Consider the following 23,695-nt stretch of genomic DNA (forward strand, 5'->3'; position numbering starts at 1 on the left):
GGTAACTGCCAGTTGGTTTGCGACCGCATTCGCGGTCCCAAAGCAACTCAGCATGGCGATGCGGTCGCAAATAGGAAGGGAACACCCCTTCCTATTTGCGAGTCGCAGCCTCAAATTGCGAGTCGGTACCGACTCGCAATTTGTAGTTGTGCATTGCGTTTGGCCTTTTACGCCTCGCAAACTGCGTTTTTTGCAGTTTGCGAGGCGCAAAAGGCTTCCTACATCTGGCCCTAAGTCAAGAACTGGATACCCTTGAGGCCAGGGAGAGCTGGGTATGAGGTCTCACAGTGACAACATTCTGTAGATTAATAACCAAGCAAGCAAAGGTAATCTCCATGGAGCAGGACTGCAAGACAATCAAGAAACTCACTCATGGTAGGTCGTCGGCCCTTCTTTATGAGCCAGGGGCTTTGCCGATTTATCTTTTCTTGTTGTTTATTGCGGCCCTCAAGCAGGAGTTAATGAGACTTCGTTTGGGGCTAATTCCACTACAAACATATGGGTATGGTCAGAGACATTTTGAAGCACATTACAGGCATTGGAGATTCTGTGCTAGGCAGGAGGAATCACTAATCTATATCCTGTGTGTATGTGAGAAGCTTCTCCCACTTAGAGTATTCTGGCTTCGATCAATATGGCATATTCTACATATTCGCACTTGCAGCATGGCCGTAAAAGCATGCTTGAAAAGTAGGTGTTCACAGTTGGCAGCTAGATTTATAAAGTTCCTGAGAGTGGCCTGGTCCCTATCACTAAATGCATCAGACATTATGGCCCTGATTTATACTTTTTGCTGCAAACCTGCATTAGCGCAGGTTTGTGGCAAAAAGTATAACGCTGGCTAGCACCATTCCATGACGCCGGCCGGGCGCCAGATTTATGGAATGGCACTTGCCGGCATTAAGGCCCTGTTAGCGTCCTTGTAAAGGATGCAAACAGGGACTGGAGAGGCGTAGGGGGAAGCGGGCCTGTGCGACAAATTATGGTGCTACACTGTTTAGAGGCAAAAAAGTTGCCTCTAAGAAGTGTAGCACCTTTATTCTGGCGCACAAGACCCATGGACATGGCTTTTGTCTTAGTGAAGTCAGGAGCCATGCCCACTAGCCCAATGGCTATGCCCAGGGGACAAATGTTCCCTGGGCATGGCCATTGGGGCCAGCGCCGTGTGGGTGGCCCCAAGTCAGTGCCCCAAGCGGCATTGGTCACAAAAAAAAATACTTACCCAGACTTATCTTCGGATGGGTCCCCCATCCTTAGGTGACCTTCTGGTGTGGGTAGGGGTTGGTGGGGGTACCTGTGGGCAATTTCCATGCTCTCTGACCATGGAAATCTGCCTCCATGTCCCCTTACGCCGGTCCTACCCAGGTGTTAATTAATGGCGCTAAGCAGGCTTAGCGCCATTATTTAAGGCCCTCCTCCTCCGCCCGTGTGTGATTTTTGCATGGGAGGATAAATAAGGTGCTAGGGTCCTTGAGGCATTTTTTGCCTTGGAACGCCTACCTTGCATCTCATTGACGGAAGGTAGTTTTCCCCAGCCAAAACATTTAATTAACTCCAATATTTTGGTGCTAGACATGTCTAACGCCAAAATATTAATATGGAGTTACGTTTGCGCCGGATTTGCGTTAACAAAATGACGCAAATCCGGTACAAACAGAGTATAAATATGGGCCCATATCTTGCACCTTTAATTAGACCTTTGCTTGCCCCAGGGATTTCATAGAGGCCTTGACCTCAGACTGAGATCAGTGTGGCACCCTGTTCAGGATCAAAGTGCTGCACTTTAAACTTTCCTTGTTTTTAACTTCCTCTTTTAATAGATATGTACTTTTAAAACCTTTTTTATTGCCACAAAATAGTGACCTATGTAAGCATTGCCTCATTGCACTCAAAATAAGAAAGACATTTGTGAAGGTATGTTTAATTGTAAAGATTTTAAATAATTGCACAATAAAGAAAGTATGTAATGTGATGTCATTAACTTTGACTGTACAATCAACTGTAGTTGTGAGAATGTGTGAAGTTGAGGTTTTTTAAAAAGTTAGGGAGCTGATACTCTGCACAAATCAGACAAAGACTGATTGATGAGATCCTCACCATGATGATGTTGCTTTGGCTGTGTCAGATTTCTTGCAACGTAATTTGTTTTCCACATGCTTACTATGTGACTTGTGTATTGTGTATGGTTTCATGCCAATACTCCTTGTTTTGTTCTTTGTCCAGGTACCTTCACCATGGCACCTTCGTGTGGGCATTTCAGAGTTGTGACCAGGTCCTTCTGGGACTGGAAACAAGCAACCTGGGACCGGTTTCAGGGTATCATTCTTCATCAGCCAGGGTAGCTTGAATCCAGTAGCACAGTGAGCAGTGGACCCACATCTGGGCATACCCTTCCCACTTAGGGCAACTTTAGCAACACAAAAGGTTGATGGACGGAGTGCTGAAACTTTTCAACCACTCACCCCCATTAACAGATCTGGGTTTAATCCATTGTACTTTTGCTCACCATGCCAAACCAGTTTGGACCCAGCCATATGCAAATCAATCTTGACCTTGTTCCCCTTGGGAACGGTCCAGCCCGAACTGCCAAGCGGGGTCCTCACTGGACCAGAAACAAGGTTCCTGGGACCAGTATCAGGGTATCACACTTCAACAGCCAGGCTAGCTTGAATCCAGTGGCACAGTTAGCAAGGGACCTACGTCTGGGCACATCTTTCCTACCTAGAGGAATTTTAGCAACACAAAAGGATGATGGGCGGAGTGCTGAAACTTTTCAACCACTCACCCCGTCACAAATCTGGGTTTAATCCATCGATCTTTTGCTCTTTTACAATTTTTAGTTTGACCAGACACTTGTATGTATATGTTTGAGTGGGGTGATTGTAATCCTATGCTTGGCACTGTGTACATGCAACATATCCTATCTTTAACAAGTACCTTGGATAATCATTGAATGGTTCACATAATCTGACATATATCTACATGGCAAAATGTGAAATTAGAGACAGCAGACAATGAGTTTGTGACATGTGTATTTATTTCAGTGCACAAGGATTTGGGACAGAAATGTGAATTAAAGTGAAGTGAAGGGTTCAGTCATGGAGGATGAAATCGTTGAAGTAGATGCTACAACATTGGAAGTCCAAAGTCCTGAGTGCTCCTCCCATTGGAAATAGAAGGTGGTTCAGGATCAGTCCACAGAGTGAATGTGTGACACACAAAGGAGGATCTTAAGGAAGAGGATTATTTCTAACAGTGGTGGGAGTGTCACCATCCACACCTCCTGGATTCTTTCCTAGACTTCCATGCTTGCGAGGGGTCAGCTGCTACAGAGGCAGGGGTGTCTGTGGCTGGTTGTTCCTCTGGAAGAGCCTCCCTTCCTGTGGCTGGCTCCGATGTACATGGGCCTGATGTTGATGAGCCAAAGGAAGGGGAAAATTGGTTTTGAAAAGCCCTGCTCAGAGTTGTGTGAATGTTCCTCAGCACCCCTTCTATGGAGGCCATGTTGGAATTGTGGGCCTCCATTTGTGTCCCTGTGTAGCTGCTTGAATTACCGAAGTTTGGTCAACACCTGGCCCATCACGCCTTGAAACTCCTGCTAGACCCCCAATATGTGGCTGATGGTGTCCTGGCTGACAGCAGCCCCAGTGGCTTCACTCCGCTGGCCTACAGCATCCCTCCCACACATCCTACCCCCACGAGCCTGTGACCTCGAGACAGGGTGCCCTGTCCAACTTGGTCCTAGAACCTCAGAGTCTCAAATGTTGCGCCTCACCTCAGGATTCAGGACTGTAGGGCACAAGATGGTGGAAAATGTTCTAGTTACACAGGTTGGGGGGCGCATGGTTCCCTGTGATGTAGAAGCAACAGGGGTGGCAGGGGATGTTGTTGTCACAGTGAGACGCACTGTTGCCATCTGACCAGGTTGCCCAAATGGGCCAGGACCTTCCTTCACATCCACAAGTCCAGGAGTGTTGTTGTCACTGAGGGCTTCATTCAGGGAGGTAGTGATAGTCTGTTCTGTGGCCTCCATGTGCCCAGTGGCAGATCCACCTGTTGAAGAAAAACTTACATTGTTACTGGTTCAATTTTGACATCTACCTCCAAAGGTTTTGTGTAACAAAAAGCAGATACCTTGGACATAGTTAGGTTGTAGGTAATCCAACTGTGCAAAGTTACAGTGATATTGGGTTATTTGACCTGACATGTGTGAAGCATGCTGAACCTCTTTGACTCAAGCAGCTGATGAGATGTGCAGATCAGTTGCACTTAGGCCTTCTTAGGAAGATGGACTAAAATAGACATCTTACCACCAGTGAAGCCAACACAGTGGAGAGCCAACATATGTCTTTGACCATTTGGAAACCTAGACAGTGGGATGCAGAGAAATACAGGACTTTGTTGTATATGTGACTGGAGTCATCATGTGCACATTACTGTGTGAATGTGTCTACAGCCAATACCAATCTGGTGATGTAGCTTGAGGCCTTAAGAATACCTGTACACACAGAGTAAGGTGTCATTCCTGTCCTCAATAGTTTCATCCTGGGTTAGCAGGTCACGATGGAGCTAGGTATACAGACACATCTCCGAGTTGAGCATGAACTGTACCTTGCTCACTCCAATGGTGAGTAAACTTCAATTGAGAGTTACCAAACAAGGGTATTTGGACAAGTATACACTGGGCTGGTGTTTGGAATTTGCAGACACAAGGCTTCCTAGGAGCCGCAGTCAGGTCACTATCTCTAATACATATACTAGGTGAGTGAAGAGCATTAGAGAGATTGCAAACAGGTGTATTGAGCTAAATGCACACTGTGCCAGTGTTTGTAGTTGGTGATACAGTGCCTCCTGGGAGTTGCAGTCAGGACACTCCCTCTACTACACACACTATACAAAATGGTATTCTCCCAGGTGAGTACAGTTCATGTGGGAGTTCACTAACAGATGTATTGGGCCAAGTGACCAATGGGCATTTGTTTGAATTTAGAGAAACAGGACCTACTGGGTGTTGAAGTCAGGTCACTCTCTCTACTGCATACACTGTACAAATTGTATCCTCCCAAGTGAGTGAAGAGCATTAGAAAAAATACAAACAGGTGTATTGGGCCAAGTGCTCACTGGGCTGGTGTATAGAGTTAGTGAAACAATGACACCTGGGAGTTGCAGGCAGGTCACTCCCTGCGCTACACACTATACTAATGGTGTCCTCCCCGGTGAGTACACTTCATGTGGGAGTTCACTAACAGATGTATTGGGCCAAGTGAACACTGGGCTGGCAGTTGGAGTTAGAGAAACAGGGCCTTCTGGGAGTTGAAGTCAGGTCCCTCATTCTACTACACACATTATACAAATAGTATCCTCCCAGGTGAGTACACTTCATGTGGGAGTTCACTAACAGATGTATTGGGCCAAGTGACCACTGGGCTGGTAGTTGGAGTTAGAGAAACAGTGCCTCCTGGGAGTTGCAGTCAAGTCACTCCCTCTGCTACACACACTATATAAATGGTACCCTTCCAGATGAGTACACTTCAGTCAGGTTACTCCCTCTACTTCCCAACACTTGGCAAGGGGTATACTCCCAGGTGAGTGATGAGCATTCAAGGGGACACAGACAGGTGCATTTGGGCAAGTGGTTGGAGCTACAGAAACAGGTCCCCCTGGGAGCTGTAGTCAGATCACTCTCTCTACTCCCCAATCCTTGACAAATGTTGGGTATTACATATCTGTATGCAGGCTGCATTTAGGTTTGACCATACATTTACATTTTGGGACATACCATTAAGCCTGGAATGTGTTTTTGGTACTGTGAGATTTACAGGCACCATTTGGACATATCGCATGTGATGGGCCTAGGTAGCTGTGATATTGGGTCCAATAATACACATTATTGACTGTGTTAAAACTCAGATACTCTGGGTATTGAATGTTGGTGCGGAACATGACCAAGACAGTAGCAAAAGCAGAGCTGTGAACATGCATGAAACTGCAGGTTAGTGATAGTTTTTGTGTTGTAACTTAACAGACTCCATTCCCCTACATATTCTAGTCAAGCCCTCCCGATGCAGGATGGCTAAGACCTTCTCCTCCCAGGTAAAGAGTCTTAACGGGGTACTGGGATGGCCAGCACCAGTCTTCTTGACCTCCAGCAGCTGCCTGCAGACCAGGGAATGGATCTTGCCTCTTAGGACATTCCACCTCTTCCTAATGCCTCCCTTGTGCACAGGGTGGTGCCTACTGCATTCACTCTATTGACTATCCTGTCCCACATTTCCACTTTTTTTCACTGAGAGGAGTGTGCTGGACTTGGACTCTGAACAATTGTGGCTCTGTTTTATTGATTTCTTCCACCATGGCTCTCAACTCATCTTCTGAAAAATGGGGATTTTTGGAACATGACATGGTGGACAAAAAAAATAGGGTGACAGGGATTTACTTAACAGGGAAAGTGCCATAACAAGTGAATAGACAAAGGTGTGAGCAGGGTGTTCTATGGGATGGTGGAAAAAGGGGTGCCTAATCTATGAAAAATTCAAAAAATGGTGGCTGTGGTTCTTTGGCTCCTTGTGGAAATGCAGGAATTGTGGTCTGTGAAGGGGTGTGTTTTATGGTGTGATTTGCAGGTGCGTCCACTAGAGCAACGTGTGTCAGCTTTGTTGTTTTTTAATTCATTCAATGTTTCCTCGTCTGTTACTTTGCTGAATGTGTACCATAGTGTCATAGTTGGACTCTTGCTCCTTAGTGAGACTGCTAGTTCAGGGGCAGCAGCACTTTTGTTTGTAGGTGACTGAATCACTCCTACAACAAGTTGCAACTGTCTGCCCAACCCTCGTGGCTCACAAGCAGTACCTCACCAAAACTCAGACAGTAAAGGTGGTTTCTAGCAGCCTTACGCATGGACTCTAGATGTGACTTCTCAGGGGAGTCATGGTGGAACAGAAGTTACCCTTTTCTCTGTTTAGCAATAAGTCTCATAGGCAATGAAGAAGATGCAGGAGAGGTTTCAATATATTTATTGAAAAGAGTTCAATCTACGGTAAAATGTATGAATTGCAATGATTAGGATAATGAGCAATAATTAAAGCAAAATCGTGAAGATGAGAGTTGTGAATATTAAAAGCCCCACCATATTACAATAAACGTAAGATATGAAATTCCTAACAAAGAAAGCCTCATCTCTACCCTAACGAGAGCTAGATGTGATAAATCCTAATCTGCCAATACCATGTCCTTGAGAAGCACCCCGCAACTCTTTTTACCTTGGAATGATGTCTCTAGGTCCGACTCTGGAAACACAAAGGCCAAGTTCTGCAGCAAGGTGATGTGCAGCACAGATGGCATCTAGAAGGCACCTTGTCCATGTGTGGTGTATTTATGCAGCTCATGTAGGGTCCCTGACCCAGGTATATGCCTAAACAACTGATTATGTATGCAAACTTGTGTCTGCAATTACATAAATAATGAGTAACAGGTGTGCATTATGTTCCTGTCAAACGTAAGAAAGAAAGGGACATGATGACAATACCTACGTACATCACTGATAATGATGCTCATAATGACCCTTTCTCAGAATGGCACTGATAACGGAAAGCAAAACATTTGTTACAAAATGTAAGCATTGCAAAGTGCTAAGAGAACTGATTAAATAAACAGGATAAATCAGATCATGCTATTTAGATAAAAGGTTACTAGGTAAAAAGGGCAACAGACCTGCAAGCCGATGGCAAAGCTGTCTCCGGTGTCCAGTGGGGAACTAAAATGGGTTCACCACACCCTCCCCAACTCCTGGAACAAGGATACTAACTCACAAGCAAAGGTGCAGGAGTCCAAGTGTGAAAATGCTCTGCACTAAAAACCTAAAATCTAGTTAAAATCCAAGCTAAAAAGAGATCTAAGGGGTAATTTTGAGTTCGGTGGGTGGCACCGCCGCCCACCAAACTCATTGCAGACACTTCACCGCCAGAGCGGTGAAGCCCCCGCCAGCCCTATTATGATTTTCCCACTGGGCAGGCGGCGGAAACAGTGCTTTGCGCCCGCCGGCCCAGCAGGAAACAGGACCTTTACTTTGAGCCCGGCTCCTAATGGAGCCGGCGCCAATCTGGTGGTGCACAACGGGGCTGTGCATGGGGGTACCTGCACTGCCCATGCCAAGTGCACTGGCAGTAGAGGGGACCCCAGGTGGGCCCCCGAGACACCAATTCTGCCAGCCTTTCCCTGGTGGTGTAAACTAGCAAGAAAAGGATGGTGGAATGGGACTCATAATCCTCAGGGCAGCGCTGACCTGTCTGATTTGAAATGCCAAGACCGCCAGGCTGCCTGGTGGTGGCAGCTTGGCGGTGGTGGCGTTTCCCCTGTGGCTTCTCCGTCATGGTCATATTATGGCGGGTGGACCGCCACTACCACGGCAGTCGGCCCGCCACCGTGAGTCTGGCAGTCCATGGACCACCAGACTCATAATGAGGCCCATATTGTCAACCATGACAAGCAAGGCAAGTCAAATGGGAGCCAAATTAATAAGGCAATTTGGATATCACATTTGATGTTTTTGAAAAAATCCAATTGTTGAATTTCAACAATATGTATGGTCTTGTAGATAATCTCCACGGTCATCAAATGGGAGTACGTCCAGGAAGGACTCCACATCAGCACATGACAAATCAATCACAGGATTGGCCGAAGGATCCACGGAGCAGAAGTGCACAGAAGCCTCAGACACAGGCTCACCCGAGTAGGTGACACTGTTCAGTGTGCCATATGTCAAAGGAGCCGAGTAGTTCACAAGCGGTGGCTCATAAGTGGCCTCGCGAACCAACCTCAGTCTCATGGGGGACGACTGTAAAAGAATCTTCATTGGGAACATTGTCTACAGGAGACACTGGCTGTACAGCAAGACAAACTATTTGTGTGCATTCAAAGAGGCACCAAGTGCAATGAAAGGCAGGTTGGATGCACCATAGGACTGGCCAGAATGACAATGACCAATCATGCTCCAGTTCTTCCAGCAAAGGAGCACCAAAATACTGCATCATGCTGTCACAACATGGCTGGGCTGGTAGTAGCTCCATCACTCTGCTTAGCTGAGAAAGCACAAACACTGCATATCAGGAATAGCAGTAGTTTTATTCCGCCAACCAGCTCTACACTTATGGGAAATCCACCAAACACACTCAAAAGAGTGGATGGATAGTTGAAGAAATGACTCCGAAGGCAGTCTGAAGGTGGAAATAAATTCAGAACCAACAGCCTTAATAAAGTGTACAATCCCTGCAGTGCTCGGGGTGTTAAAAACCCTGCAGACCTGCTCTCTAAAGTGCTTGGGGAAGCTGTTATTAAATAAGGATAGGCTGATGATCTCACTATCTGAGATTGTATGTCTGCTACCCTTATTTCTTGTGTTGGGAGGAATAAAGCATGGCTGCAACAAGTTACCATTTGAGAAACTGAAATTGCGTAGGCAATTTCCGACCTCATTCTGAAGCAACTCTGATCGTTCAGAACCACTTAACTTCCATTCAAAAGTTTATGAAATGCAGGATGAATCAAAGGGAGCGGGAGTACCCTTCAGAATACATGCCAAGTTTGCGACCTCCACATTGCAAATGCCTTGAAGGGACACCTGCTTGCAAATCATTGAATGACTACAGTAGTCTCACATTTGCTTCTGCTGAGAAAGACCTCTGTTTCACCATTCGTACATCTGAACTTGAAAGGCAACTCCCACTCTTCTTTAATATACTATCTCCTAGCCACTCGTATCTGTCCACTGCAAAATGTTTAAAAACATTTTGTGAAATGAAAGGTGTAAATCAACAGGTGTACTAACTATACTGTTGGTGGTATCTCTGCTACAGTGAAAGGCAGCTTTTCTAACTTTTCAATGTTGAGCATGGTATAACTTGCTTCCTTATTAGCCATTATCTGGTGCTCCCTGGACAAATTAGAAGCAGCAAACAATTCACTACCATTTATGTATTTCCAAAGGATGCTGCCATTTTTCAGAATCTGCAATGTCCAACCCAACTGCATGATGGAATGCAGCTGACTTTGCCCATGTTGTAGAAGGGGCATGCCATTCTGAATGATGTCAATCACAGATGACACAATATTATCAAGTGTATATATTCTGTTGGACAGAGTGTTCATGCCTTATCTAAAACAGCTAAAGCCTTTTCCATATTTTCCTAATCTATCTGCCTTAAACCTGCAGCTGCTTCCATTTGAGAAATCTTCCAGATCTCATTGTATATGGCATTTAGGAATCAGTTAGAGCAGGGTTTTCTTGGACCTAAAAATAAATTATGCAAGTCTACTTCCTCTGATATTCTTTGGCTGCTGCTATGGTGCTAGTGCATAACCATTGTTGCCACAGTATTCTTACACTGTATGTAGCTACTATATCAAAGTATTGACCCGAGACATAGCGAGGGTCTAGCCGGATAATCTTGAAACCCCAAGAGGAATTAACAAAACGTGCCTGACATCCATTTTTGTCCAAGGCCACAATAACCATGCACCGGGACTTGGAAGTGTGGAATTAAAGGTAACGTTCTGGACCCAAGCATTCAGTTCTTCTTCTGTGACATTTAAGTATTTTTGCCAATCAGTAAATTTTGTTGGTGTGGGGATAATGGGCACATACATTTCTTTTATTTTTGCTAACATTAAGCAGGATGTTTGTTGAACGGTGTCATTTAAAAATATAATTTTCAAGGAATAAGGCATGCTTTAAACAAAGCCTCCCTACCCCGAATTCGCCAATCTTGTGTTGCCAATATGCTTTTCACATTAATAGTGTTCTTCCAGTATTCATAACCTTCAATAGCAAACCAGGAAACAAAGGAATCTGAATAGATTAATTTGTTGTCAGTAAAGTTTTCAGCATTTTAGAAGGTGGTAATTTAAAATAATATGACTCTGCATTTGTAGTGTTGTGGCCAGAGAAATATGCAAATGTATCTACATATGTTTTGGGGCTCCCCACAGGTGGAGCCAAACAGTCTTCCCATTGTGTGTAATTAAATACTGCTCTAGATCTGTTAGCTCGGTGCAGAAAGTAATGTCCCCAGTGATGATTACAGGACATTTCCCCATAATTCGCTGTGTTCATATACCCATTTTCACTTTAAAATACAGTGTAATCCTGCAGTTCAGAAAGCATAGCATCAACTGTTTTAACATCCAAGTCATCGGAAACAACACTAGGTATAATTACATCAGTCATTTAAATCTTAAATACATAAGGATTTGGATAACTTCAGTGGGTCCAAATATATCAAATGTCAGAAGTATCCACAGATAATACCATGGATAGACCAAATAGCTAGTCTTAAGCCATGTGCGCAGCTTATGTATCTTTGATAGTGTTTCAGTTGCAGATGTAGATGAAGTTGAAGAAAAGTCACTAAGTTTGATGAAGTAACCATAAGCAGTCTGTGCAAACACAGAAGCCGGTGTAGGGCTGGTGGACGGATCCCATTCCCATGGAGGTTCACAGTAGGCATTGATAAACAGCTGCATCTTGGACAGTTCTTGTCAGTGAAGTGGTAACAGAACTTAGCAGAAGCTCATTTTCTACCCTCCCCATACTGTAGAGGCATTGGTATATTCAGGAGCGTTGTTTATTCTTTGAAGAGGTATATCCTGTTGAGTAGTAAGAAAGGTCCGGGAACTACACAAGGGACCTCTGGGTCTACTGTGTTGGACTGGCCACAAGGTGCAATTTAAAGTTGTCAATGGAGACAAACCTGTTCCCTTTGGAACCTGGCAGTGGTGGTAGAATGACATTTCTGGTACCTTGAATTCCCAGGACTGGAACCGGTGCTCTGTAAGATGGGCCAATTTCCTTCTTCATAGCAATTTTTCATGACTATATCCCCATTTTTAAGAAGTTGTTGGTAAATCCCTCATTCCTAAGGTGGCAGTAGTGGCAGATGAATTGTCATCACAAAATTGTTTAAGCCCCTGTAAGACAGTGAGATGTTCATTTATGTCAAATGGCGTGTCTGCCGCCACCATACAAGGGCCATCTAGATCTGGGACATACATAAGGATCCCAAAGATGATCTCATAAGGAGTGTGACCCCTCAAGAACTGCCTTGGCAGATTATTCAGTGCTCTCTGGACCCCATATAGGTGATGAAGCCAACTGCAGCTTGAACTTCATACTCTTGTCATTAAGCACTGCTTTAGGTCATGATTCCTCCTCTTCACAATAGAATTACCCTCAGGATGATATGGAGAAGAGTAATGGAGTTCAACACCCATCGCCCTCATGGTGTCCCTAAATGCCCTAGAGGCAAAAGCAAGGCCCTGGTCTGAGTGGAATGCTGCAACTGCATAGGTACCTGTAAAGAGCAACAAGTCTTTAATAACAGTTTAAGCATCAGCCGACCACTTTGGCCATACCCACAGGAATCTAGAACAAGACTCAACAGCGACTAAGATGTATTTGTATGCACCATAAGGTTGTCAGGGACCACATTGGTCCAGGTACACACATTGTAGTGGCCTACTGGACACTAAGAGGGATGTTTGCAGTGGGCGTTTGATGTTGGAGCCCTTTATTTGCTGGCAAATGTCACAGCAAAGGACATATCACTTGATCTGTTTGTATAGACCCAGCCACCAGAAGCATTTCTGTAAAAGTGATATTGTGGCCGCCACACCAGCATGAGCAGATGTAATATCCTCATGCGCTGCTTTGATGAGATCTAATCTCTGGTCTTTGTTGAGGATCACTTGATCTCCCACCCCAGGAATTGTTGCAAAGGCAATATTCTATGCACTGTTATGGTAGGAAGATTTTGCAGGGTATGCTTGTGGAAGAGGCTTGCCCTCAGCCATAGCTTTCATGGCAGCATGAATCTCATTGTCCAATCTCGTATGAGAATGTGTCACTGCAGCTACTGCCGATTTGACAGCTTCATCAGCCAAAGTATTTCCTTCAATGCGTACTCCTACATGTTGATGGCCCAGTGTATGTACTACATGAGAATCTGGTAGCTTATCCTTTAGATCAGCTACCCTCCCCCACAGAGTTCTGTGTTTTATGGTGTTCCCCTTTGAGTTTCTGAACTTGTTTAACCGCTAATGATTAAGATAATCATTGTAGGACTGAACACAGTAGTACAAATCACACACAATCAATGTAAGCTGTTCTGGATCGATATTTTCCAGTGCCAAGATAAGAGCTTTAAGTTCAGCCAACTGTGCTGTGCAGTCCCCCAGGTCTGCTCGTAGGTATTTTGAGGGTGGCATACATCTTCCCACATCACTCCACTCACAGCTGCACAAGCGGGCGAGTATTGATGTTTTGTACCTACATCGGTTGTACTGAACCATCAGTGTAAATGACAGTTGTACAGCACTCATAACAACTTTTATAATGTCAATAAAAATATCAATGAAACATTAGAAATCAAATTATTGAAGAAAAACTGTGCATGGCAGGGGCGCGTGTTATAGTTACCTTAGGCTGGCAATTATAGTTACTTGAAATAAATCTGACTGCTAAGTTTTTCTGGTTGTGCAAATTCAGAATCTAACTATAACGTCCCTGTAACGTTTGTTTTTTTAAGTGAAAAAAATATATATATATATATCTACGCACACAAACACACACACTATATATATATATATATATATATATATATATATATATAAATATATATATATATATATATATATATATATATATATATATATATATATATATATATATATATATATATATCAGTAGAAGTGAATCCCATTTGCAAGTGCCTTACCTTATACATTACTTACACTAGAGATGCTGGTAACCTGATTTCCCTCTGATAACCTTAGATGTAAAGGCTTTAAACACTAACATCCATCATACAGATTGCGTCAAAGCTTGTGAATACTTTTTGAAAGCTACACCTTCAAGCCATTATTTTCACACACAGATGCTTCTTGAGATGATGATATTTTGCCTCACCAAGCATATTTTCTCCTTTGATAAGACACTTCACAGATAGGTCCAGGGAACTCCCAGCTATGCAAATTTACTCATGGGCTGGTGGAAGGAGCAGGTGTCCACTGCACCAGAACACAGACAAGATATGGCGAGGGTGGTCATCTGGTTGCGCTTCATAGATGGCCTTTTTCTGATCTGGCAAGGCAATGAGAATGATGCAGTCAAATTTGTTAAACATTTCATTAGATATCAGCTGAATTTGGAATTCTCCTTAAGCTATAGCAGGAAGTGGATAGTGTTCGTGGATATAGAAGTGGTGATTGTCCAAATCATGATTACTTCTAATTTACACTGCAAGTCGACAGCAGGAAACAGTTTGCTCCACACACTCAGTAGTCACCCTAGTCAGCTAAAATGGAGCATCCTGTATGGGGTGATGATGATACTTTTAAAACAGAAATGAGCGTAACAATTGAGAGCTTTATGAAGCGCAGTTACCCTAAGTGGGTGCTTGATAAGCAGTTCAAAGAGTCTCTTCCCGCACGTGATCAGAAATCCTGTATGGATCTAGGAGAGAAGGAGTAATAACAACTGATTGGGGGAGGCTGAAAGTAGATTGATCACCACACTCAATGCTATGTCAGGTGCTGTAAGAGATCTTGACAAAAAATTGGGTTCTCCTGGGTTGTGATCCTGTGATAGGTGAGATCATGGAGGAGAGACACAAAATTACATATTGTAGAGCAAGATCTCTGAGAGATAGTTTGGTAAGAACCAATATCTGTACTGAAACCCATAAACTGAATATCTTAGGAATGGCAAATGTAAAGCGTGTACACAATCATCTAACTGTACTCAGATTGAGGTTCACTGAGTTAGAATATTAGAGAGATCACCAAATTTATCACTTGTAGTACATCATTTGTGATATGCATCTTAGAGTATTCCTGCGGACTTTAGTATGTGGGCAGTACAATCCATCCAGGCCGAAAATGAATATTTTAGCACACTAGGGCCATTATGAATCATGATGACCACTATCCTGTGTCAAGGCATTTTGGAGTCTCTAATTTTAGTGGCAGAAACCAGCTGAGATATATTGGTATTGATCACATTGCTCCCAAGCCTTGTGGTATTGACCGAGTCGTAGCCTTGAGGAAACAAGAATAACTTGATGAAAAGTATATTTGGTACTCTAGTTAGACTTAGCCTCATTCTCCAATTTTGTGTAACCCCATTTTATATTTTATTTATTTCAAGGAGGAGAGGAAAGGACTCTCACCTGGCATGTTGGGTCCGAGAAGAAGCTCCGAATGGGGCATCCTATCTTTTTCTTCCTCAACACAGAAGCACCTAGGTGATATTGTCACTTATCATTGTCACTACTTGGGACTAGCTTTGTAGTATTTATTTCACTGCCTTCTGTTATATACAGAGTATTTCACTCGTTACCAACTTATTTCAAATATGAATTATGAAAGTTTATTTTGAAATTATGCTTAACAAGAGTTGTGTTTGCCCACTTGGGCTTTATTTGTCGGCTTACAACAGTATCTGCTTGAGGGTACTCTATACTGGCATGTAGGATTTTAGTATATGTGGGATGACGCCATTTATTTTCCTTACTCACTAAGATGTATATCGTAAGAGCTATGTTTAAAGTATGAAATCAGGTATTAGGGCACAGAGATTAGGTGTCATATTTATTTCAGATGCTATGTTATGATGTTTAATGCCCATGACTTTGTTTTGTACAAAAAGATTTTATATTATGCTTACATAGGAGTAATGGATATATTTTTACCAAACATAATTTTTCCACACATTTTTACTGAATATTATTTCCATCAATGGTAAGTTCTATTAACGACATTGTGGATGAGACTTATGATTGTCACTCAGAAACCCTCTTAAATTTGTATTTAGGACACCTTTCATTTCCAAAAGTCCACTTAAAGATAACAGTTTCAGAACTATTTTTTAAACTATGCTTGATTTCTGCAGTCCCTTGTTTATGTTCATTTTCACTATTAGTATATGTGGGATATAACATTTTCTAGCATTCGCAATAAAGAATTTTTCAATTTTATTAAGGACACGGATGCAAGGATTATATTTCTCTTTCTATGCTTTCTAAGCTTTATTTTTCAGCAGCCAATAACAAAAGTTTAATAAACACTACATTTCCCAATAAACCTTCTCAGTCACCTGATCAACCATAGAGCTGACCCTATATAACTTCCTGCTTATAGATACTCTCCCTCTTTCTTTGCTCCATGTGAGAGACAATAACCAACCAATTCAAACAAGTCTAGAACAAGAAACAGAGAAAATTGCCACAATTTTGAGAAGATTTAGCCACCAGAACCCAAACCCAGCAACTCTTAAGAAGAAGACCAAAGTCAGCAGATTCCAAACAATTCCCCAGAACCAAGTCAACTGAAGATGCTCCGATCATTGTATCATCTTGACCTTAGGAATGTAGAAACACCATGTCTCGGATCAATCACTCTTGTTCCGATCACTTGTCATCTTGCCCTATAAGGGAGAAAATACTGAGCCATAAACATTGTTTTGTACTCATCAAAACCTTTTATCAATTTCACAGAATTAGGGAGGGCAATATATGTACCTTCATTGTACATTGTACATTGTATTATAACATATTCAATCAGTTTATATCTTAATCGGGTGGGATAATCATCACCTCCGTGTCCTTAATAGAATTGAATTTTTTTTTTTCCGCAAATGCTAGAAAGTGTTATATTCTATGTCAGGCCCAGAGGCTCAGATTATGCTTGTTTAAAGCTGACCCATTATTACAGAGGCAACATCTATAATAGGTTTGTAATAAAATGTCTTAAACTTAAAAGTAGATTCAGATGATCAGTAAGCAGCTTTCAAAATGTCCTCTAATCGAGATCCTAAGGAAAAAGACTTGGAAGCCATAGTGCCTCTTGCAGAGTGCACCCCACATTTAGAAATATCAATACCAGCTTCAACCAGAAGCCATTTAATCCATCTTGCCTAAGTAGCTGCTGTCACTGGACGAAAAGGCTTCTGTAGTGCAATCAATAATTGACCTTTCATGTCAGTCCTAAACTCCACGGTACTTCCATCATATGCCTTTAGGCATTGAACCACACATAATTTAGGGTTCTCCGGAAATTCCGGATTGGATACAAATCTGGAATTGTTCTTAGTTCTCCTAGAGATTGTTAACATGACTCCTTCAGGGGAAAACTGCCTTCCCACCAGATCCAGTGCTCTCACATCCGACACTGTCTTGCAAGAGATGAGACACAGCAACATGGTTAACTTGGCTGATATCTGCTTCCTAAATAGGCATTTATTGCTGGGCCAAGAATCTAACAATCTTTACTATATTCACATCCCATAAATTGAATACTTTGGCTAGGGAGGGTTTAACATCCGGATACACCTAAGTAATTTGCATGCAATGGGCAATTGTCCAATAGGACTACCTTCTATAAAGGAGTGCCCAGCTGAAGTAGCTGACCGGAAAATATTTACAGATCTATTGGCCATGCCTGATGCAGCAAGAGAAGAAACACCATTTAAAATCATGCTGCAATCTGTTCTAACAGGATCTGCACCCCATGAACCTCACCAATGTTTCCATACAGATGTGTATCTCTTATGGGTTCCTGAAGATCAGGCCTGACTAATGTATTCTTGAGCCTCTCGCAAAAGGCCTGGGATTTTCCATCTTTTCCTGAAACCTGCCAGGCTATCAATGACAGGTGACCTGTCTGGATCAAAGTATGAGTAAGACCCCCTCGGTCTAACAAAAGATTCTAACACCATGATAGAAGAACTGGAGGGGCATAATGGAGTCACTAGAATTATCTCTACTTCTTGACGTCTCAGCTGAGCCAATACCCTGGGTATCATCATGAACAGGGGAAAAGCACAGCCTCTGAATGGACGCCAATCCTGGAGAAAAACATCTGTCCCTTGAGCCTCCAGATCCGGTCACCAACTGAAGTACGTTAGAAGTTGATGGTTCAGGTGAGAAGCAAACAGGTCTATCTCGCAGGACCCTCATCTGCAAAGCAGCGAGTCTGCCATTACATTGCGCTGACCCGGAAGATATTTCGCTGTCACAGAGATGTGGTTCTGCAGGCAGAAGTGAAAAGAATCTTTGGCTAGTTCTGTCAAAAGTTTGGACTTGGTCTCACCCAGTTTGTTCATGTAGCAGGCCGCTGAAATGTCGTCCATGCGAAGTATAATGCAACACTTTGCTTTCCCCACTGAAAAGCTCCAAACCGCAAATTAACCCACCAGAAGCTCTAGGCAGTTGATGTGTAGGTCCAGTTCTGTCGAGGACCACCTACCACCTGTGGAGATCTGTCTGCAGGGATTCCCTTGCCCCATCAGCTGTCATCTGATTCCATTATCATCTCCAGAAGGGAGCCAAAGAAGGCTCTGCCATTCCAAGCATCCATGTGCTCTAACCACGAAGAGATTTCTGTCCTGGCATCCTCCGATAGAGAAGTTTGTGTTGAATAGGAAAGGACCCTGTTCAAGTGCTGGATTTGTAGGCACTGGAGGGCCCAGTAGTGGAGTGAGCCTGGAAATATGGCCTGTATAGATGATGCCAGGAGACATACTAGGTGGGCCATGGACCTCAAGGATGTGGGTGTCCTGGCCAAAACTGATCTAAAATCTCTCTTGATATTCTTCACCTTCTGAGATGGAAGAATTAATTGAGTAGACCAAGAGTTTATCTGGAAATCCAGAAAGTTCAGAAATTGGGGTGAAATCAGTATCAATTTCTGGATGTTGATGACAAATCCCCGATCCTGAAGAAGGGAGATAATTCACTTCAGGCGAGTTATGGGCCTCTGCGGACATTGAGACATGATGATAATGTCGTCCAGGTAAATAATGAGGCAAACCCCTTGGGACCTTAGATACTCCACCACCAACTTCATGATCTTTGTGTAGCACCAAGGTGCAGAGGAGAGTCTGAAGGGAAGGGCTTTTAAACTCGTAGCACAAGTCGTTCCACAGAAACTGCAGAAAGCGACGGTGGGGAGGAAAAATAGGGAATAAGCATCTTGTAGATCTAACCACCCCATCTAATCTTCCTCCTGAAGCATATCCCTCACAAAGTGGATCCCCTCCATCTTGAAATGCATGTAAGGAATCCACTGATTGAATTCCAGCAGATTGAGAAATAATCTTAAACCTCCGCCTTTCTTTTCGACTAGAAATATGCAGCTGATGAAGCCACAAAGGTGTAAAGATGCTGTTTCTATGGCACTTTTTGAAGTGAAGCCAGAATTTCTGAGTTTATAAAGTTCTGGGCTAGACCAAAAAAATACATCGCTTGTGGAGGGTTGAGTTGCAGCAGTCTCGTAAAATTCCAATTTGAAACCCTGGATAATTTCTAGAACCCACGGATCCCATCAAATTCTCTACCCGTTGTGTACAAACAGTTTTTTTCTTCCTCCCGAAGATACCTCTGATAAAGGAATGATTCTCACCTGTAGTGCAAGAGTCGTGGAAGGAGTTTTGACCAACCCTGGCTTGCCCTTTAAGGAATTGCCATCTGAGTTCTGGATGGGTAGAAGGTGTTGGAGTGGCCTTGATAACCGCCTCTGCCTGATTGATAGTACTCTCATTGGGAGCAGTTTCTTTGCGGACCTTGTAAATATCACTGTTGGAACGTTCGCCCCTAAAGCATCCAACCCTGCTAAAAAGTGGATGAAGGATCTTTTCAATGGATCCCTGTGCTTTGTCCAGATTGGAGTATGTCACCACAAACTTTGAAAGTTCTTTTAGAAAAGGAGCTCCAAAGAGGAGAGCTTGTGCAGCAGGACCTATCTCTGAAGAAGCCATATCAGTAAGTTTAGGTTTTAATTTCATTAGAATGGACCTGCGCCGTTCACTAGATTTGGCGTAATTGGTATTTCCTAATTGACAAATGGCCCGCTGGGCCCATCCTACCAAAATCTCTGCGTTGATGGGGGTCTTTGATTCTTTTGAGTGATCGGTCATTTCATGGATCTTAGTTAGGAGGCCTGTCATGTCCAAGAGTTTGCCTTGGCATGATTTTCATACTGGATCCAGCCCTTTCTTTGGGCCCCTAGTGTATTTTTTAGGGTAAGTGACAATAGTGGGATCCACTTCCGGGGATCCGCTACCCTGTCCTGAAGACGGGCATGGGGCATTCCTACCATAGTTGGGCACATAGATCTTTATCGAAATCTTGGTGAATGTGTGCCTTCACATAATCTGCCACTTATTGGGGTGGTACCCAGGTAGAAGATCTGGGGTGAATGAAGTCCCCTGGTTCGAAGGTAAGTACCTTAGGTTGTTTACGGGTTGTCAGGTAGTGAGTCTTACTCTTACGTTTCCCCTGTTTCAGGCGGTCATCATGTTCTGAGGCCTGAGATCAGTAATCAGATTCCTCTGTGTCCGTGTCAGCCTGAGTGTTTGATAGGGCGCTATAAGCATTTTGGCTCACAAGGGATGCTGCTAGTTCCCCAAACGCATCCATGTGAGGCCCTTTATGATGCTTAGGCTTTGATATTTTCTCCGTGTCCTGGAGCTTCTCATTATGGGTAGGTAACCAGCTCTGTTGCTGAGCGAAACAATAAAGATGGTGTTTTAAGTAACAATGGCCTTCCCTAAGGCATTATTAACTGTCTGGCATACTCCTGCGACCAGGATGTGGACCAGGTTTTGCTCAAATGACCCAGTCGGGTCTCCCTCATAGAAATAATTGTCTTCCCCTTCTTAATAATCCCCAAACATGTTATTTGCTTATACTGATTTATAGTATCAGACACATTAGTGGCTTGGGTAATAGCCCTTTTTTATAAAGGTAGGATTCTAGACATTATAGCCTCCAGCAGGGGTGCTCCGGGGGAGCACTGTAGCTGCAATTGCACCAAATATTTCACCCCAAGACAGGCCAGATCAGAAGCTCTTAAATAGTGGTGGGAAAGGCCTAAGTACGCTCTGGGCAGAGCCTCTGAAAGGTTTTTAAAACTCTGCATAACTCTGTCTCAACAGGACATCTCCGGGAGCTTGCCCCCTCCAGGGATCGATGAAAGACGCTTCACTCATTTGAAAGACAACCGTAATGGCTTGGGATCAGCTGGTGCATGGGCGGACCGATCCTGAGCGTGGCAGTCAAAAGAGGACGAAGCGGCCTACAGTCACGCCATACCAGCTTCCAATGATGCCCACTCCACAGCAATCAGAGCAGAGGTGACTCGGCGCCTCGCTTCGAGGGGTGGGCTGCCTCCAAAATATCTGGTAAAAGATAAAGTGCAGCGCACGTATAATTGCTGGAAAATTGGGCACGCACTTTTGAGTTCCAACAATTACTGAAACCAATTAACACACTTTGGGGGTCATTCCAACCCTGGCGGTCGGTGTTAAAGCGGCGGCCAACCCGCCAACAGGCAGGCGGCCAAAAAAATGGAATTCTGACCCTGGCGGGAACCGCCAACACAGACCGCCACTTTAACACTCCGACCACCAGGGGGGGCACCTCAGCCACATGAGTCCACAACGCCAGATCCACGAGGGGCTTTCATGGCCACTGTTCAATCCTGGGGAGTGCAAAGCCACAGTCTCTCAAGTCCCTAGAGTGGGTGGCTTGCTTACTGTTCAATCCTGGGAAGTGCAAAGCCACAGTCTCACAAGTCCCTACAGTGGGTGGCTTGCCCTCTGTGCCATCCTGGGGATTGCAAAGCCACAGTCTCTCAAGTCCCTACAGTGGGTGGCTTGCCCACTGTTCAATCCTGGGGAGTGCAAAGCCACAGTCTCACAAGTCCCGACAGTGGGTGGCTTGCCCACTGTGCCATCCTGGGGAGTGCAAAGCCACAGTCTCTCAAGTCCCTGCAGTGGGTGGCTTGCCCACTGTGCCATCCTGGGGAGTGCAAAACCACAGTCTCTCAAGTCCCTACAGTGGGTGGCTTGCCCACTGTTCAATCCTGGTGAGTGCAAAGCCACAGTCTCACAAGTCCCTACAGTGGGTGGCTTGCCCACTGTGCCATCCTGGGGAGTGCAAAGCCACAGTCTCTCAAGTCCCTACAGTGGGTGGCTTGCCCACTGTGCCATCCTGGGGAGTGCAAAGCCACAGTCTCACAAGTCCCTACAGTGGGTGGCTTGCCCACTGTGCCATCCTGGGGAGTGCAAAGCCACAGTCTCACAAGTCCCTACAGTGGGTGGCTTGCCCACTGTGCCATCCTGGGGAGTGCAAAGCCACAGTCTCTCAAGTCCCTACAGTGGGTGGCTTGCCCACTGTGCCATCCTGGGGAGTGCAAAGCCACAGTCTCACAAGTCCCTACAGTGGGTGGCTTGCCCACTGTGCCATCCTGGGGAGTGCAAAGCCACAGTCTCTCAAGTGGATGACAGTCTCCAGCGGTACTGGAGGAGTCTTGGTGCCCAGAGTGTATCGTGCAGCCCTGTCCGACACTGATCCTGGCCTGCCCCTTCTGCCAATGTGTCAGCGGTGCTTGAGTTGAAGGGCCCAGCGGAGCGGTGCAGAGACGGCGGTGCCCAGCGGAGCGGTGCATGAGTTGAAGGGCCCAGCGGAGCGGTGCTTGAGAGGAAGGGCCCAGTGGAGCGGTGCTTGAGAGGAAGGGCCCAGCAGAGCGGTGCTTGAGAGGAAGGGCCCAGCGGAGCGGTGCAGAGACGGTGGTGCCCAGCGGAGCGGTGCTTGAGTTGAAGGGCCCAGCGGAGCGGTGTTTGAGAGGAAGGGCCCAGCGGAGCGGTGCTTGAGTTGAAGGGCCCAGCGGAGCGGTGCTTGAGTTGAAGGGCCCAGCGGAGCGGTGCTTGAGTTGAAGGGCCCAGCGGAGCGGTGCTTGAGAGGAAGGGCCCATCGGAGCGGTGCAGAGACAGCGGTGCCCAGCGGAGCGGTGCTTGAGTTGAAGGGCCCAGCGGAGCGGTGCTTGAGAGGAAGTGCCCAGCGGAGCGGTGCTTGAGAGGAAGGGCCCAGCGGAGCGGTGCTTGAGTTGAAGGGCCCAGCGGAGCGGTGCTTGAGAGGAAGGGCCCAGCGGAGCGGTGCTTGAGTTGAAGGGCCAGCGGAGCGGTGCTTGAGATGAAGGGCCCAGCGGAGCGGTGCTTGAGAAGAAGTGCCCAGCAGAGCGGGGCTTGAGAGGAAGGGCCCAGCGGAGCGGTGCTTGAGTTGAAGGGCCCAGCGGAGCGGTGCTTGAGAGGAAGGGCCCAGCAGAGCGGTGCTTGAGAGGAAGGGCCCAGCGGAGCGGTGCTTGTCTTGAAGGGCCCTGTTCAGCGGTTCTTGTCTTGAAGGGCCCTGTCCAGCGGTTCTTGAGATGGCGGTGCCCTGTTCAGCGGTGCTTGTCTTGAAGGGCCCTGTTCAGCGGTTCTTGAGACGGCGGTGCCCTGTTCAGCGGCTCTTGTCTTGAAGGGCCCTGTTCAGCGGTTCTTGAGACGGCGGTGCCCTGTTCAGCGGTTCTTGTCTTGAAGGGCCCTGTTCAGCGGTGCTTGTCTTGAAGGGCCCTGTCCAGCGGTTCTTGAGACGGCGGTGCCCTGTTCAGCGGTGCTTGTCTTGAAGGGCCCTGTTCAGCGGTTCTTGAGACGGCGGTGCCTGGTTCAGCGGTTCTTGTCTTGAAGGGCCCTGTTCAGCGGTTCTTCAGACGGCGGTGCCCTGTTCAGCGGTGCTTGTCTTGAAGGGCCCTGTTCAGCAGTGCTTGTCTTGAAGGGCCCTGTCCAGCGGTTCTTGAGACGGCGGTGCCCTGTTCAGTGGTGCTTGTC

This window comes from Pleurodeles waltl, chromosome 4_1 (genome assembly GCF_031143425.1).
Source record: "Pleurodeles waltl isolate 20211129_DDA chromosome 4_1, aPleWal1.hap1.20221129, whole genome shotgun sequence".
Lineage (NCBI taxonomy): Eukaryota > Metazoa > Chordata > Amphibia > Caudata > Salamandridae > Pleurodeles > Pleurodeles waltl.